This window comes from Carassius gibelio, chromosome B20 (assembly GCF_023724105.1).
Source record: "Carassius gibelio isolate Cgi1373 ecotype wild population from Czech Republic chromosome B20, carGib1.2-hapl.c, whole genome shotgun sequence".
Lineage (NCBI taxonomy): Eukaryota > Metazoa > Chordata > Actinopteri > Cypriniformes > Cyprinidae > Carassius > Carassius gibelio.
The window spans coordinates 15,925,760-15,943,866 of record NC_068415.1 but is presented as its reverse complement, the minus strand read 5'-3'; the positions used below and the strand labels follow the sequence as shown (position 1 = coordinate 15,943,866).

General features: G+C 35.5%; 1 long non-coding RNA gene across 1 annotated transcript; it reads left to right on the top strand.

Annotated features, from left to right (window-relative positions):
- Window positions 1–5,929: 5,929 nt before the first annotated feature.
- Window positions 5,930–10,200, top strand: LOC127984386 (uncharacterized). The gene is made up of 5 exons (XR_008160582.1): window positions 5,930–6,061; window positions 6,192–6,273; window positions 7,263–7,414; window positions 7,588–7,677; window positions 9,300–10,200. It is a non-coding gene; the product is annotated as an uncharacterized LOC127984386 (long non-coding RNA).
- The last annotated feature ends 7,907 nt before the right edge of the window (window positions 10,201–18,107 follow it).

Sequence of the window (18,107 nt, the reverse complement as noted above, 5' to 3'; positions counted from 1 at the left end):
TAAAAGATTAAAACACTATGAAAACAAAATCGTAATAATTACAGTGAAAATTACGAAATACTAAGTTCTAATTATGAGATCAAAAGTACAAATTATGGAAAAAAATAACTAAGTAAAAAAAAAAAGATACAAACATAATTATGACAAATGTCAAAATTAAGATAAGTCAAAATTATAAGTCAGGCAAAATTATCAGATATTAAAACAATTATTTGATAAAGTAAAAATTATGATTTAAAAAAAGATCATAATTATTAAATAAGTAGAAAATATGACTACAAACAAGTGACAAATATACAAATTATGATACAATTATCATAATTTAATAAACATAAATATTCCTTCAAGATCACACCAGCAAGTGTGTTAACAATCATGCAAAGCCTTTGAACAGCCATACCATATATACAGTCCTGAACCAAAACCCATGAAAGTTTAAAGCAGCCCCATATACAGTTGAGTGCTGCACTCTACAGTGTGTTCTTGTCCAGCTTCAGTCTCTCAGCTGAATACACTGTTGTTTGGTGCAGCGTCTGAAGGGCAGGCTCTCCACTCATGATTGGGCTCTGTCACTGCAGGAGGGACAGCAGTCTAGATTTATTATTCAAGATAATTGAGCTCTTATGATAGCCGATGCTGACCTACATTCATTTGACTGGTTAAAATTTAAATGGCCTCTACCATTGCCAGCCTCTGTGACCACAATAGGTTGGGAACAAGGGCAAAGCCAATCCTTACTGAGCATTGAATGGAGGAGCTGGAAACTTGGTTGCATCAAGCTGTTGTGTACAATAGCGCCTGCCATTTTGCTTGAAAGATTTGGGCAATCTGTCATGGTTGTACAGTTGTTTTCTAGTATTACATTACACCATGCACTAGTTCTGCACATCTTTAACAATTTATTATTCTGTATCCAATCTGGGTTAGGTGCTTCTACACCCTTGTTAATCATTTCCCACTGATTTTATAACAAATTATGGGGAAGGTTAGGTTTAGGGGTAGACGTTTGGTTAAGTCTATATTTTTGGACAATAATGTTGATCCAGGAACATGTGTTACTTGGCAAAATCACAGCGACCGAGCTTCACCATGGTGTCTGTCACACAACTCTGTTCCCCTTTTGGACTTGAACTGATGGTAAAACTAAGGACATTATTAACTTGTCTTTAATAATTTAGTCTTTAAATTTATTTCGAAAAATGAAGCTCACGATCATGGAAAGGGCCGTTACATTTCTGACTAGTGGTTGCGGTGTTCGGCCAATCACAATGCAGTGGTTCAGCTGGCCAATCAGAACAGACTGCTCTTGTCGGAAGGAGGGACTTCGTGGAAAACCTCATGTTTGAAAGAGGCAGGGCAAAGAGGGCCTACAATAATGTATAGTATTTGAAAAATAATGTTTTTTTTAAACATTAAAGCATGTCAGCATATTCTTTTACACTAAACACACAAAATAATGATCTTTAAAAAAGCATCATAGATGACCCCTTTAAACTATATAAACACATTTCATTACACAAAATCATGTTCTTTTTAGTAACATCATATGACCCCTTTAAAAACGATTAGTTTCTTTAGAGATACAACTTTTAAAGATGAAAAACCTGGAATATTCCTTACAGATGGGACTGATTAAAGCACAGTGTAACAACATGCTTTGCTGGGTGTTGGTCTCTTTAGTACCAGACTCGCATATTAAACCATTAAGCACTCAGAAGCACTCTTATAATGGATCTCAAGTGAAAGTAAGACTTTCAGCCTTTCTGTGTCATGCTGCGGTTATGATTCCTTGTTTCAAGGTCCATAACATGTACGTTGTTTAGAGTAAGACATATTTTGCTTAATGTAGTGCACTTAGCTGACTCACAGAAAAACAGCTCTCAGCTGCAGATGGGATGGAGCTGCAACAAACACACTGCATTACATAACACACTCACATATTGTCTAATTCACTTACATTACACACACACTGTTTCTCACACAGCATGCGACGTCACAGTGATGTGCATGGGCTGTGCAGAGGGCTTGGTGTTTGTATCAGAGAATATCATTTCTGTAGCAGGTTTATATGATATGGAACAACCGCTCTCCACAAAATCTATATGGATCACTCTAATCGTGTTTTGAATTTCATAAGGAGTGGAGTGGGTGGGGTCTTTCTCTCTCTTTCTCTCTTTCTTCTGCCGGTGTCTTAGCTGGTCACGTGTGGAGGCATGCACATGATGCTACATGACAGCTCAGCTGACTTGCTCTACTGTGTAGCATTTAGTGCTGGCATTATATACAGCAGAAATCTCAAGCTGTGACTGTTTTGGAACAATCTGCATTTTGTGTGTGACTGTGTCCATCACAAAAAAAAAAAAAAAAAAAACCTTTTAGGAGACTTGAGTAATATCAATTGAGTTGTGGCTATGCTAACAACACTAAACTCTAACAAGCATAAAGTACACAAGTACACTTTTAAATTACATTTTTATAACTAATTGTAGTTCTGTTTTTCCCCAGTTTTGGTTGACATTGTTTTTTTTGTTTTTTTTTTTATCTAAGTCTAATGAATACCTTGACGTTTTCTGGAACATTGTTTTTTTGTGTGGGATTTTTTTCTGTTTTTTTCCTTTTAAGTTAAATCTGTGTTTGTAGAGTTAGTGTTGCTTCTGTATTGTTTTGCAATGTTCTGTTTTCTTTTTTTTTTTTCTTTTTTTTCTTTTTTAATTGTTTATTTTAAAAAATCAGTTATTTTGAATTTAGATATTGAAAATGTTTGTACATTTTTGTAAATATTGTAAATTTTTACATGTAGATCATTTTTGCTGTCATCTAACACTGAATCAGTTACACTTTACAATGAAGTCTGATCAGTTAACATTAGTCAATGCATTAGCATGAACTAACAATGAGCAATGCATTTGTTGCAGTTTTTTGTAATCTTTGTTAATAGTTCACATTAGCTCATCCTGTACATTATGATGTTGTGATGCCTAAATTAAAAAAAACTTGATTTTAGTTTTCATTTGATGTTATTATTTAATTCATTTAGACAAAATAGTATATAATTAAATAATGATGAGTTTATCTTTTGTTTCTTTATTCTATTCTATCATGGGTGTAATGTTCTCATTTCATTATTGGAATGGAGCAGGTCTAACATTGGCCTCTCCTCTCTCTCTCTCTCTCTCTCTATCCCCCTCCTCCAGCTCCAGTGGGTTTGTCTAATCTGGAGTGGGAGTAAGGGAAAGGCTCATTTCTCCCTTAATACATCTTTAAATACTGTGTACAGCCTCCTGTTCCCCAAAACCACTTATTAGAGAGAATGATGGAGAGGGAAGAACCCAGTAACCTTCATCTGTCTGCTTCTCGTTTGGTTTTGCCCTGTGGCCGTGTTGGCCTATTTTTCCCCCGTTCTCTGCGCTGTAATTGATTTTTGAGTTAGGAGACAAAATTGGACCTACATGTCATCATGGTTCTCGCAGTCTGCTGCAGACGAGCTATCATTAGACCAGTGCAGAATAGAGCTCTCCTTCCTTCTCCACCTGCTGGACGTTCATTCACAGAGGCTCATTTGCATATGAACGCCATGGCTACTGTATTAATGAAACATTGCCTCCATTGTTGCTATGAGAACAAAAGCGGCGATGATGTCATGGCGCTCCTTTCACCTCTCCGCACTGGAAGATTAGCTGAGAGGACACAGCAGGCTGTGTGGAGTGGCTCATTATGAGTGAAGGCATGGTTCCCAGCCTCTGCACTGACTGGATGCCCACGCAGTCTCCCTGCCAACCGTTCAGCAGAATGGTGGAAAATGCCACATTCAACCGATTCATGTCATTGTTCAAAAGGTCTTGAAAAGGCATGTGATATAGAAGCTTTTTGGCTTGGTTGCCCTGCTGATTGCCCTGATTAGATGTTTTCATTCCTTTATAGAGTTTTCTTGCAGTTGTACAAGACTGAAATGCTTTTGGAGGTTGCAACTTTATGCAAATGAGGGATGCTGGTGTAATGTACTTGAAGCAAATTGGTTATTCAATGTCATTTAGATGTTTGTATTAATGTTGTTTTATTTATTTAGGACTATTTACTGAATTTATTTAGTCTAATTTAATGAAATTTTATTGGTGATTGGAATCTGATTTTTCATGTATGTTTCAACTGTTTTAACATTTAGATTACCTTTATCATCTAACACTTCTTGAGTCTCATTTTTGAGACTTTAACTCATTTGAACAATCTAATAACACTGTTAAATGTAATTTTTAGCAAATCTCAAAAAGAATATCAATTTTTCATAATGTATATAATAATGTTGTGAAAACCATAGATTTTAGTGTAGTGTTTCATTTTTATTTATTTACATGAAATCCTGGAGGTTTGTGTAGGCATTTATGAGTTGACGAAAAGCTAATAATCTGTCAAATTAAATGTAAAATTAAAATAGATAAACATTATACATTTTAACGTAATTTCTAACATTTTTGTGGAGAGAAGTTTCCAAGGTTTTGGCATAAGCTCTACTGTTTGAATGAAAGGAAATAGTTTAAGATAAACAGTATTGTGAATTGAAAAATAAATTATTGTTAAAATTAATATAATTTTTTCTACTTCCCAGTAAAAATATGATTTTTAAAATATTTTTGTTTTCAGCTTTTAAAATTTGTGAAAAAATGAAATGATAATAATAATTTAAGTTCTTTTAAAAAATAAAGGAAAAAAATATATATTTTAAGAGTTTACGTGCATATTATAAGGCCATAATCTATCATCAGAGAACCTTGAATGTGTCGTTAATGTGTCGTCATTATGTCATAATCTCAAAGGTGCTTTTCACTTTTTTGCTATTAACGAACCATTAACTATTACTTTTGCCTCAATAAACTCCTAATTTGCTGCTTATTAATAGCAAGATAGTTGTTAAGTTTAGGTATTGGGTATTAGAGATGAATATGGTCATGGAGAATATGTGCTTCATAGTAAACAGCCAGTATGTTAATAATAGGCATGCTAATTAGCAACTAGTTAATAGTGAGAATTGGTCTCTATACTAAATTGTTGCGTATTTTATGTCTAAAGGGCTTAGCTGACAAAAGAGAGTTTGGGATTCCTTGATTTAGATTGAGTAATGTTAATTAAATGTAATATTGGCCAATTATCGGTTACTGACCATGTTGGATTGAAATATAATTATCAGACAGAATTTTGATATTGGTGCGTTTATAGTTTCAGAAAACTGCTTGAGAGCAGACCATAATGAAGACAGCCACACTGGCTTTACAAAAGCAGCACATCTCTGGGGGTTTGGGCAGTTTTGAGCATTTCTTCCACATCAGTGAATGTGCAGTGTGAAGCTTGGGTTTATCTTTTACTTATTCTATCATTCTCCCCATTATCTCTCTAATCCCATCGTACAGTGAATTTCACATCCATTAAAGTGTTATATTATCATGTTTAATGCCAGTGTCCTTCATCTCGGTACTGAACGAGCTCAGAGCTCTTCACTGTAAACCCTAATGTTGTAATTAATAAAGAAATCAAGTTAACATAACTTCACATTACTTATAACACCAAGTTTTGCCATCAAAACTTAAACAGGTGTGTTTAAATTACTCATTGGCAGTAAAAATCTTTTGAATTAAGATTTTAAGTGTTATTAACTCAGAATTTCCATTTATTTAAATTATTCGTACGTCTCTGTTTAAAAATGATTGGTCGCGCTTGAAATTCTGCCTTGACAACAGCGCCGATTGGCCAATATAACACAAGGCGGGAATTGTTTGTCGAATTTGCTGAAGACGCAGCACTGACTGCGGTTCACAATCATTTGCAGGAACACTTGAAAGAAGAAATAAATAATACAGTTTAAAGTTAAATAGGTAAGTAAAGGTTTAAACGCAACGCATAAATATACACACGTTGTTTTTTTATTTCCTTATACGTTTTATTGTCATATTATTTGCATGTTGAAAATACTTTTCCGTTTTACTCTGGCAGCGGGCCAGCTGCACAAGCAGTCAGACAGGCGTTAAAGCAGGCGGGAAGAGAGTCGTCGTGAAAGACCCACAGTACGCTGGTAGGTAGAATAATGGAAAAATATATATTTAAATTTTGCTTCGTTGCCTTTGAGTATTTTCGAGTTATAAACACGTTCGTGTTACCAACTTTCTGTAAGAACATCTGAATTTCCAGTTTTCCTCCTGTAGGGACAGTAACATTAGCAGGCAGGTGGTTATGAAGCAGACGAGGAGGGGGAAGAGTCGAGGCCACAGGAGTAACGTTACGCTGGTAAATTTTGCTTTATTGTCTGCTATTTTTAATTTATTTTTTATACAACTGGACTTAAGGTATAAATGCGTTTAATTTAAAATCCCCTAACTTCCAAACATTTACAGAGACATTATTAATTAATGAATAGTTATGTGGAATGAAATTATATGAAATGATAGGTCTATGCAAGAAGCTAAACCTCATATATTACCTTTAATTCACAGCCTCTGCAAACAAAGCTGAATTTGTTTACTACAGTCTGGAACACAAGCGTAAAGATGTATATCAAACTTTGGGAATCTGTCAATCTTCCCGATTTGAGATCACACATGTGAATGTAATTTTGCTTTTTTAAACGGGTTGCAACATTAAGGATAGCAGCAAGTATCATTTTGATGAACAACACAACAGACCCATCTCCTCCTGACAGCCTGGAGCGCAAGCGCCCTGATGTGTGGTTTATTTACAACTAGCAGGATGTGCAAAATGGTACTTGCTACTATCCCTGATGCTGCAACCTGTATAAAAAAGTAAGATTGTTCACATGAGTGATCTCAAATTGGGAAGATTGAGTTTTCTCATATTCCCAAAGTTTGATATATCTTTACACTCGCACTCCAGACTTTCATTTCATAAGACACAAATATATCATCAGGAATCACAATTATTGATTTTGTTTTGCTTGTACACGTTTTTTGACAATCAAAGGGATGGTTACAGTTGACTTTCATTATATGAATAGCCAAAGACAACAGTTTCAGCTAAAAATCTCCCTTAATGTTCTGCTAAATAAAGTCGCCCACATCTTGGATGGCTAGAGTGAGTAAATTGACAGCAATTTTTTATTCATAAATGAAAAATCCTTTTAAATGTAAGTAAATAAATAATTAACATTTTTTTAATTAATCAATTTTTGTACCTTTGACTGGAATTAACTTGTTATCTTAAAAAATAATCAAGCACACCATGCATGCATGTTGTTACTTTCCCCTTCTTAATTTTTTCAGGTCTACGTGGAGTTTAATAGGATTGCTGGTAAGATCTTGAAAAGGGAATTTTACGAGACCCTTGACCAACATAGTACATGGCTCTTGGACATTTTCAGAGCCAGAACGGGAGTTGCTGGTCAGCTTTTGATGAACCTACTGAAGCAACAAAGGTTAGTTAGAAGTCCCAATAATTTATCCTAGATATATCTTAGAAGATAGTAGATTCTTTATAAACTGCAATATAGACTTCATAGTTGATCTCTGATTAAATGTTTAAAGGCTATAATAATGTATTATTATCAAGTGGTTGGATTTAATAAAATTTTATTTTTTTTCACACAAGCTATCAGAGCCAACTGAAACTGAACTTTGGTGCTTCAAGGACTACCCCTTTGGTTTGGAGATGACTCCTGCTTTCTTTAAGATGTGTTTGGTAAGTGTTCCAAGGAGAAAATGTCCAAAAGACACCCTCTCACCCTCTATACACACTCTAACACATTCACAATCTCGGTCATTCACACACACTGTATCAATCTAAAGGGTTAATTCACTCAAAAATGAAAATTCTGTAATTCATTGACTCACCCTTGTGTCATTCCATCTTTAAGACACAATAGATTTTTTTTAATGATATTCTGTAACTTTCTGTGCCTCCATTGACATCCAACACAACTACACTTTCAAGGATGATAGGAAAGACTTTGTTGCAGTACTCTGTACTACTGTACTCCAGTGGTTTAACCTCAATTTTATGAAGCAAAACGAGTGCTATGTTTGTGCAAAAAAAAAAAAAACATAATTTACCAGTGTAATTGTTTATCTGCAACGCCCGTACAAGACAGTATCTCCACAGCACCACAACATGTGAGTTTTGTATTCATGTGAGAGCAGACGTAATTGCGTGACCGTGCATTGGAGATTATATTTTTTTATAAGTTGTACTTTTTTTATTTTTTTTTTTTTTTTTTTTTTTTTTGCACAAACAGATTACTTGTGTAGCTTCATGAAATTGAGGTTAAACCACTGGAGTCACATGGATTACTTAAGTGATGTCTTTCATACCTTTTTGGACCTTGAAAGTGGTAATTGAATTGGATCTCTAGTATGGAGGGACTGAAACCTCATGGGTTTCATTAAAAATATTTTAATATGTTCCGGAGATGAACGTAGGTCTTTCAGATGTGCAACGACACAAGGTTCAGTAATTAATGACAGAATTTAACATTTTGGGTGAACTAACCCTTTTAGATTGATGCAGTGTATGTGAGACATAGTGTGAATGTGTAATAAAAAATGAAAATTCTGTCAGTAATTACTCACCCTCATGTTGTTCCAAACCTGTAATACTTTCGTTCATCTTCGGAGCACAAATTAAGATATTTTTGATGAAATCTGAGAGCTGTCTCACTCCTCCATAGGTTTCTATTGTAATTGTAACTTGCCGGCCCAGAAAGTTAAAAACATTGTTAAAATAGTCAAAGTGACTACAGTGCCTCAACCTGAAGTTTATCAAGCGATGAGAATACTTTTTGTGCGCAAAAAAACAAACAAAATAACGTCTATTTAACTATACATTGTCCTCTTTGTTTCTCTGAGTGAGTTCAAGTAGTCTAACAGTGCAGCACTTCTGGGTTGTACGTCAGAACGTAGGCTCACTATTGGCCACCATCACACACATGACCAGCGTGAGCCTACGTTCTGATGTACAACCCAGAGGCGCTGCGCTGTTACATATCGTAACGCTACGCTTGATAAATTTCTGGTTCAGCCACTGTGGTCACTTGTACTATTTTAACATGTCTTTACAAACTTTCTGGGCTGGCAAGTTTAATTAAAGAGAAGCCTATGGAGGAGTGAGACAACTCGGATCATCAAAAATATTTTAATTTGTGTTCCGATGATGTATTACTGCGTTGAAACAACGTGAGGGTGAGTAATTACTAACAGAATTTAAAGTTTTTTAGTGAACTAACCCTTTAAGTTGCACCTTTTTGAAATGTAAATGAGCTTGCATGTATGTGAATTAATTTTAATTTGTTAATGTTTTTTCACTAGATGTCCGATGATCACCGCTCAATTCTTTATGTGCCAGTGGGGATTTTGATAGTTGAAGATGGGACAAGATGGGTCTCCCTCTTCGATTGGAATCGTAATCGAGGGAAAATTAGTGATGGACAATCTACATGACCTTCCTGAAGAAGCAATGTGCCTTCTGTTCGGACTTGTATATGCATTGCACCTGAGTTACCAAAAGTCACTGGGATACATGTTTGACTTCATTCAGCGGATTCTACTTTCCTTGGGGCAGAAAGACCTGCAGCCTAAAACACAATCGTTGGCAAACCAGCTGTTTGGCTAAAATCGAGAAATTGCTTGGCGCACTTTTAATTGCAACACATTTACATTAAACATGGTCTTTTGAAAATGAGACTTAAAAATATGAGCTTAATGGTTTTTTTTTTTAATGTGAGTGTAATGTTCTGTAAAAATGTAAGCTTACTGTTAAACATGAGCTCAATATTTTAATGTGACTTAAAAATGCAGCTTGCTGTTAAAAATATGAGCTACTGTTTTCTAAAAATGTGAGCTTAAGTGCTGTTCAAGTGTCTAAATGTGACTTAAAAATATGAGCTTGATATTAGTAATGTTTCTTAAATTAATGTAAGTGTATAAACCAAATAAAGCTGTTAATGGAAAAACAATATTTGTATTAAATCATTAAAACAAGTAAACCATATAAAACTCAAAAATTTAAGTTAAGTCTATTTGCCTTTTTAAGTTATCTGTACTTGAACATTTAAGTTAATTCAATGAAGAGACCAACATTAGGTCAACTCAATTGAATTGAGTTATCAATTTTGCCATTACTCAATTTTACTTACGCAACCACTTTCCTCAAATCATTTGAGTAGTCTCAACTTATTAGGGTTTACAGTGTTTGCCAACCCAATACTAAAATGCTAACAGCAGATAATCTGCATAACATGCAAACAGCCTCAAAATGTTTCCTTTTATCTGTATTACATGATCAATTGGCCTTCAGAAAATTGTTCAAAAGATAAAAAAGCCATATTCTTTATGCTCTAAGATGCTTTTCTGTTTATCTTTTGAAGGGCAGGGCTATATGTCATAACCCCCACTATCACCTCCATAGTTTCATTCCCTTCATGTCTTTAAGCAATCTCTACTTGTCTAACAACTTCTAGGACATTACCCAGAATCCATCACTGTCAGAAGCATCCTCCTCATAAACATCCTTCTATTAAAAAAACACAACTTTTGGTTCTCCGGTGTACCTTCGTATATACATATTCAGCAAGTGTGAATGATGTATCTTGTCTCTATGAAAATCAAATTAAAAGCAAGTTGACTTAAACTACTGTTCAAATGTCTGGGGTCAGTAAGTCTCTCATGCTCAAACATACAGTAAAAAATCATATTAAAAATACTTTAAAAACTGTAATATTAACTTAAAATAACTGTTTTCTGTTTTAACATATTTGAAACTAATTTATTCCTGTGATGACAAAGCAGCATTTTCAGCATCATTACTAAAAAATAAAACCCCAAAATATTCCATTATTCCAAAATATTCAACAATTTTCAACTGGCCTTACTGAATTTATAAATATCAACGCACATTCATTCAGTTTGGCCAATTGAAACATTTAGATATGATCAGCCAGTAGAAACATTTGAGTTAGAGAGGTCTGAATTTTTTCAGTGTCACATGATCCTTTAGAAATCATTCTAATATGCTGATTTACTGCTTAAATTTTTTTTACTGACCCCAGACTTTTAAAATACTTTATTTTTTAAACGTTAGTAGTATATTGACCTAAGCTTCTTGTGTTGGAGTTATGTCTGCTTTAAATGGAATGAAAAATGAATAATAATCTGTGTTCAGATGGTTTCAATTGGCCCTTTTCCAGCCCCTCCAACTGCATCCATACTTAACTTTTCATCCCAGCCAACATCACTATGGTTTAATTGATTGTAATGCAGCATCTTGATTGGGTTATGATCATGATTTATGGTATTATAAATAAATAAAGCCATGGGCATCTAGCCAAACTATTAAACTTGATCAACATTGTTTGGCTTGGCACCTGTCTTTAGTTTTCAGAGATCTTTGGACCTCCCGCTTCCCCTGTTGGCATTGCTTAACACACAGGAACACGGTACTGTGGCTTTCATGCCCACATCAAAAGTCCATGTGACAGTGTCGTCCTGTTTTCTTTTCAAAGCAAGATATTCATTAAACCTCTCTCATCTGACACCTGTGTCTGCCACCGAGCCATGGGAAATGCAGAGGATTTCAAAGCACCGTTGACAAGATGCATTCACAAAGGTTTGCAAAGTGTTTCAGGGACATGGGGAGCATGTCTGCTGACTGTAATTATCCTCTTGCATAATAGTTTGGTCTCGTTTGGTGCTTGTGTTCAAACCTGCACACCCTCACCTATCTCTCTCTGGATAACAGGCCACGAGGATGGAGGGAACTGGGACAGAGGAGGGGAGGTTGCAGCCCACCTGTGTCTGAAAGATTGAGTCTCTTTGCTCATTTTCCACCTACAAGCATTCTCACAGCTTCAGCTGTAAGCTTTGCTGCATTACAGACTATATTTAGTGCATTACAGCACTGTAAAAAAATATATCCATAAGGTAACAGAAACAGTACTGGTAGTTCATTACCTGGACAATATCCATACATTTTACAGACATTTCTGTTAACTCTAAAACACAATGCAATCCAATGTGAGATTCAAAATACATGTCAAATGTCTGTAAAACATAAATATATATTGCAAAAAAAGGGGTTTTAGATGTATTTTAAAATATATTTTCTATAGATTTTATTACATTTATAAAGTCTTTACTGTGTTGTGAAATGTATATTCTTACACAACCCAACATAAAGACGAGGTGTCAGTGAGCTGCCTCAGCAGCAGCCGTTTCGAGCTTGGAACGCATTTTGCCTTCCAAATGCAATTTTTAACTATACCACATTCCTATTCACGATCATTCTGGTAGCACGCAAGGCAGCATTAGTGAAAACAGGCAGAGACAATGGTAACTTTAGCAACATTAGCCTTACAGAGAGCCAATAAGCTCTTTTGGAAAACTAAATATGATGCTTGATGCTAACTTTGTCTGGTGTCTGGACGTTTGTGCACGATCCCTCTCTCGGAAGCAATCTTAGCACGACTCCAGCACTGAACTGACCCTTGTTTGTGAGGCAGTGGAGTCCGTTGTAAAATGTTAGCACAAAGTATAGGTTTTTATGTATAATAGTGATTTTTGCATTCTATGGCACCTTTAATAATAAATGTTCACCTTTTGGTTATTGTTGTTTTAAGCGAGCATTATAATAAATTTTAAACAAGTTGACTTTAAATAAAACATCCCAGCATTTTGGGTTAATTTATCCCAACCAGCTCGGTCAAAATAACCCAGCTTGTGTTCTGCCCAATATTTACCCAGCACTGGGTTCCCAAATAACTTTTTCTTTTCATATTTACCTGTACCCTTCAGCATGTAGGAAATATACAAAAACTTTATAAAGTTAGTTTGTAATTTTAGGGTTAGAAATTAGAGTTAAGATTAGGTTTTAATGTATCTTAAACTTATTTAGTTTTTAAGACAACATTTAAAACATTTTCATTTTATTTCAGTAATCAAAAATGTTTACATTTTAGTTAGCAATATTAACAATTATTTAATTATGTTTTTGAAACGTTTGGTTACTTATTCCTCATATACTTATATTGACCACAATATTTATGTAAAAAAAATAAGTTTTGCACAAAGCGCCCAGTTTCCAATAGAGTTTGATATTCGAATGTTGCTAAGCTTGTTGCATTACACATGTACTTTTGTTGAACTGCCCATACTAATTATACTGAAATATTTTTTTATCAATACTTTTTAGTAATTAATTAAATTAGGCCCTATTAGTTCTCTCTGTCCACTAACTTGGATATATATATTTTTTTTCACTGAGCATGTCACAGTGCTGTACTAAAATTTTCATTCATTTTTGGAATGGAGCTAAAGACTCTCTTTTTTCATTCAGTTTTATGTCTGATAGCTCTATTTGCTGAATGGGTTGAGGCACTGCATGACACAGGCTTTTTTCTTCAGAGCAGAAGATAGAAACAGCAATTAGGCGCAGTCTGCCTTGAGTTATGAATGATTTAACATCTCATTTACTATGCTGCATGAGGGATTTGTACATTAAGAGTGTGTCGCTGTCCACTCATGCCGTTTCCACGTGCCTTTCAGACTCCTCCTTCTATGACGTTTTCCTGTCCTTGTGAATGTGCAAAGCTGATAAGTGTGTGTGAATATTTGGGTGTGTGTGTGTGCGCGTGTGTGTGTGTGTGTGTTTAAGACACTAGGAGGAGGAGTCACTGCAGTTACTGCTGCAGTGCTGCAGTCTCCCATGATGCACCTGGGCATCTCACGCTCCTGTTATGACTTTTATTCCCCTGTCCTTTACCCTCTTCTCCTTTCTTCAAACGGTTGTTCTGTCACTCCACACACTGTTTCACTGTAGATGAAGGAAGATGCTTGTTGCGGTACGGTGTCTGTATATAAGCTTGACACAGAGATGGTTAATATAACATGCTTTGGAAAAACATTACAAAATGATCATATAATAATCTTAAAATGTATGTTATGCTAACATTTCAGTTAATACTCAAAAATAATTTGGTGCATGAGTATTTATTAAAGTATTACATCTCAATCTTATAATACAAGGCCGATGTATGCTATGAAGGTGTTGGGAGTGTTCAGAAAATATTCCTGAAAACAGCTCCATTTGGTAACATTAGTTGAAAACATCAGAAATTACAGACTGCACGTTAAAATAAAAGAGAGATGATCCACAGTTCTCATGATATAGGCAGTGGAAAGCTTTTTTCCAGTCCGAGAAGTTCAGGGTCAAAACAACCTTGCTACATTTGAAAGAGGCACTGGACGCAAGTCAGCATTAAAGAGGAACAGAGAGAGTGAAAGAGGAGACATGGTGTCATTTTTCTTCTGCACTACCTTTTCCTGTATTACTCTGTTTTATCAGACTCATCTCCGATGCATGCCTGGGTCTAAGGCCATTCACTGCCAGCCACGCCACTCTGATTACATTAAAGTTTAACAGCAAGGTGACAAGCAAGAGAAGTGCTGCAGCCACTATCCCGTTACACATATAACCCTTCCTCCAGTATATCCTCTTCATCAACTCACATCTGCTCTACATCTTTTGATCTGTCTTAAATCTCTCCCTCTTTGCATTTTCAGGTGATCTATTCCTTTAAAGGGAAATCCTGTCATCATTTACCCACCCTCACGCCATTACAAATCTGTATGGATTTCTCTGAAGAAGGTATTTTGAAGAATATTTCGATACCCATTGACTTGACATGTGGTGTTATACAGTGGCTGATATTACATTAAGCTTCATAACCGTTAGCAAATGTACCCCTAAAGCTTAAATCCTTAGCTTCAAAAATATACTTTTTAATTCTGTTGCACAAATCAGCACTGTGAATAATCTTTACAAGACTTTATCTTCCTTCGCTTTCCTTTCATTCAACATATCTTCAAATAGAAACACAGAGTGTATTTGAAGATAAAGGTTAGATTCAATCCTGTGAAAATTCAGTGAGTTCTTGCAGTGGAGCTGGAGTTTAGTCAAGCTTGTTAACTGAAATGAAGGATGTAGTTTATGGTGTAACTGAATTGCTGTCCGGTTGCGGCAGGTCTCTGAGAGTCATTGCAGCACATTGTGGCCTCACTGCCGCACTGCAAAGCTCATTAATTCACGAGAAAAAGCCTCAGCAGCAAAATGGAAGCATGTGGATGGAGCAGCACATCCAGAGCGGGAGGGGTGTGTGCTCCACACAGCCTCACCTCAGTCGAGGGGTCACCTACAGCTCTGAATTATTACCTCACATAAAAAAACGGAACAGGAACGGCTTGTGTTCAGAGGAGCTTTACCCTTTAGCCTTGTAAAAATAGATTGTGATAATATTGTTAGTACAGAATTTGTGTATACTTGTGTGTGTGTGTGTGTGTGTGTGTATTGTATATTTAAGACAAAAGTACACGGTACAAATTCCTATTTTTATATTTCCTGTATTTTCTGGTCCTGGGGGAGTGAGTCTCATCGTAGAAAACATCTGATTGGTCAAAAATCTGTATATCTGCGTATTGAGTCAATAGTTTTTTTTATTCCCCTAGAAGAAAAAGACTATACATTTCAAATATTTATTTGAAACAAGTGAATACTGTCAAGCTGAAAGTATTCACATATATGGTGAGATATGCATACACAAATTATAATGATAAAATACTATAATTATGATTCGGAGTACTACTGATGCACAATGCACGTTTCTTAATTTTAAGCCTAAAATGTGTTTTAATGTCACTATTGATTAAGATTGTATGATCTTTGAATAATATAGTATATCGTATATAATAATAATTTGCGAGATATTTAAAGTGTACCTGAAGTATACTAGCAATGCAGTAGTTCCACTTTCAAATATACTTATTAAGTATACCTTTAGTTGGACTTCAGCACTATTTTCTCACAATTAAAGTGCATTAAGTACAATTTAGCAGATTTGAAGTATATCAGTTTAGTATACTAAAAGTTGCAGGGTATTTTTATTAAGCATATTATTAAGCATTTTTATTAAGGTATGAATTTAATAAATAAATATGTATTTGGAGTATACTTAGAATGAAATAAATGTATTTATAGCATGCATAATAGAGCGGTGGATTTCATGGATCCGTGTAAATGGGGATTGTTTTGACAAATTCTTTGAAACATCTCAAAAACACAAAGGGAAACCTTTTCCAGTTTTAGTACAATTGTTGCTTTGTAAACATAAAATATCCTAAAATCCACAAAATTCTAACATTCTTTCTTAAATTATAAGTGTAAATAAGACTAGGTTTGGTGTTTTCATTTGTTTTTGGTATGAATTAAATTAATTTCTGCCTTTCTGAAAGTTTTCTGTTTATTTAATGCTTTTGCTGTGCTGTCTCTTTGCTGAGGCGCCGGTGTATCTGAAGAGAACGCAGGGTCTCACCAGGTCTCCTTATACTTTAGGGCCCATTGCAAAGCAACCTGCAGCCCATGGCTATGTCTGCATTGAGTACGCTGTCAGGCCCCTTTCCAAAGCTGCCCTGTTACCACGGCAACAGACTCAGTGTCTCTGTCACTGTCATTCAGGATTTCACAGCCACTGAAAACGGCAGATGCAGGTCCCACACCAACGTCACCTCTCATCTTCCAGCCTTTAACACCAGACAGGTCGTGTTGTGCTGCGAGGACTCGTGGGCCAGTGTTTCAGATAAAACTGCTTGGTTTCCTTCTACTAGTATGTAAATACTTACATTTCAACTCATTAAAATTTTAATTTGATCTATTCTATTAAGATGAACTCTTTTCTACGTACCAATTTGAGTATTTCCATGATCTTGCTTTTACTTGCATTTGCACTGGATTTCTTTTCTTTTTTAGCTATTTATCAGCAAAGTAACACCAAAGTTTGTCCTTTTTGTGTCATTACCACATCAATTGCAATTTCAGCGATAGTTTTCCAACAAGTTTCCCAAACATCTAGCCTTTAGCCTGCCATTGGTCAGTCAAACAAATAGCCCCACCCTATAAAGAAGGAAGTGAAATCTCTCTGGACCTCTCATGAGAAGTGAATCACACTTGCTCTGTGTTACAAGTCATGTGATTGGCTGCTCGCCACTGATGTTGCACATTCATGAGAATCAATGGCTGAGTTGAAACAGAGAATTGATGACCTGTATCATGGTACCAACAAAGCTGGATTGGAGTGGTTTGGTTTTGTCAACTCGAAAGTAATCCTGTAACTCTGAATTTGCTCAACTACCATCATGGTACAGGCCCCTGGTCGGGATTCTCAAACAGAGCAATGTATTAAAAACAACACGGTATTTACACTTTTTAGGTAAATCAACCTACTACTTAATTACTTACGGTTGACTAATTTGCATATTCATTTTGATAGAATAAATGATTTTAACAGTGGAAAAGTGGAAAACACTATGACAGAAAGCCAAGGGACATATTAAACCATATACTCCATGTCTGTTCTGTGCAGCGTGATGCAGTCCCGTCCTCTGGCTGCCCTCCACCTGCTTGTCTATAAATTGATCTCACTAAAACAGTTTTATCCCAGGGCAATTTTACTATAAAACATAATTAGAAGTCACAAGATAATATCCTGAAATATTTCATATTAATCTAATAAAAGTTAATGTGCCTCATACTAGGTGAGGCCTGCAGTAAACATAGCTTAAACAAAGACAAATCTGTAATTATGTTTTTATGTCATTACTGTAAACACCAGCATGTTCACATCCTCCAATCAAGGCTCCTGCTGTTTTATTTCCAGCCTACTCATTTCCTTTCTAGTTTTTCAAAGTGATTTGTTAGAGACTTTGATTTATCGACTGTTGTGTGTGTGTTTCCCACTTAACGGACTTACAGTCCTTTAGAGCAGAAAGATTATCAATAGTATGCGATCATCATGCAACAACATTTTTTCTCAGAAAAGGACAAGACATATGATATGCTGATACATGGAAATGCATGTTTGTGACAGAATGCATGCTTTTGATCATATATCTATCTCTACATATGTGTTACAATATCTCTGTTATGACAACTCTGAAGATTTTTGCATGGTAATGGATATGACAACTTTAATGTATTCAGTAAATCTGTTACACCGCTGCTGCTGAATTGCTGTTATTATAGATTATTGCTGCTGCTGTTGCTGCAAAGTACTTACAGAAACTTGCAACTGC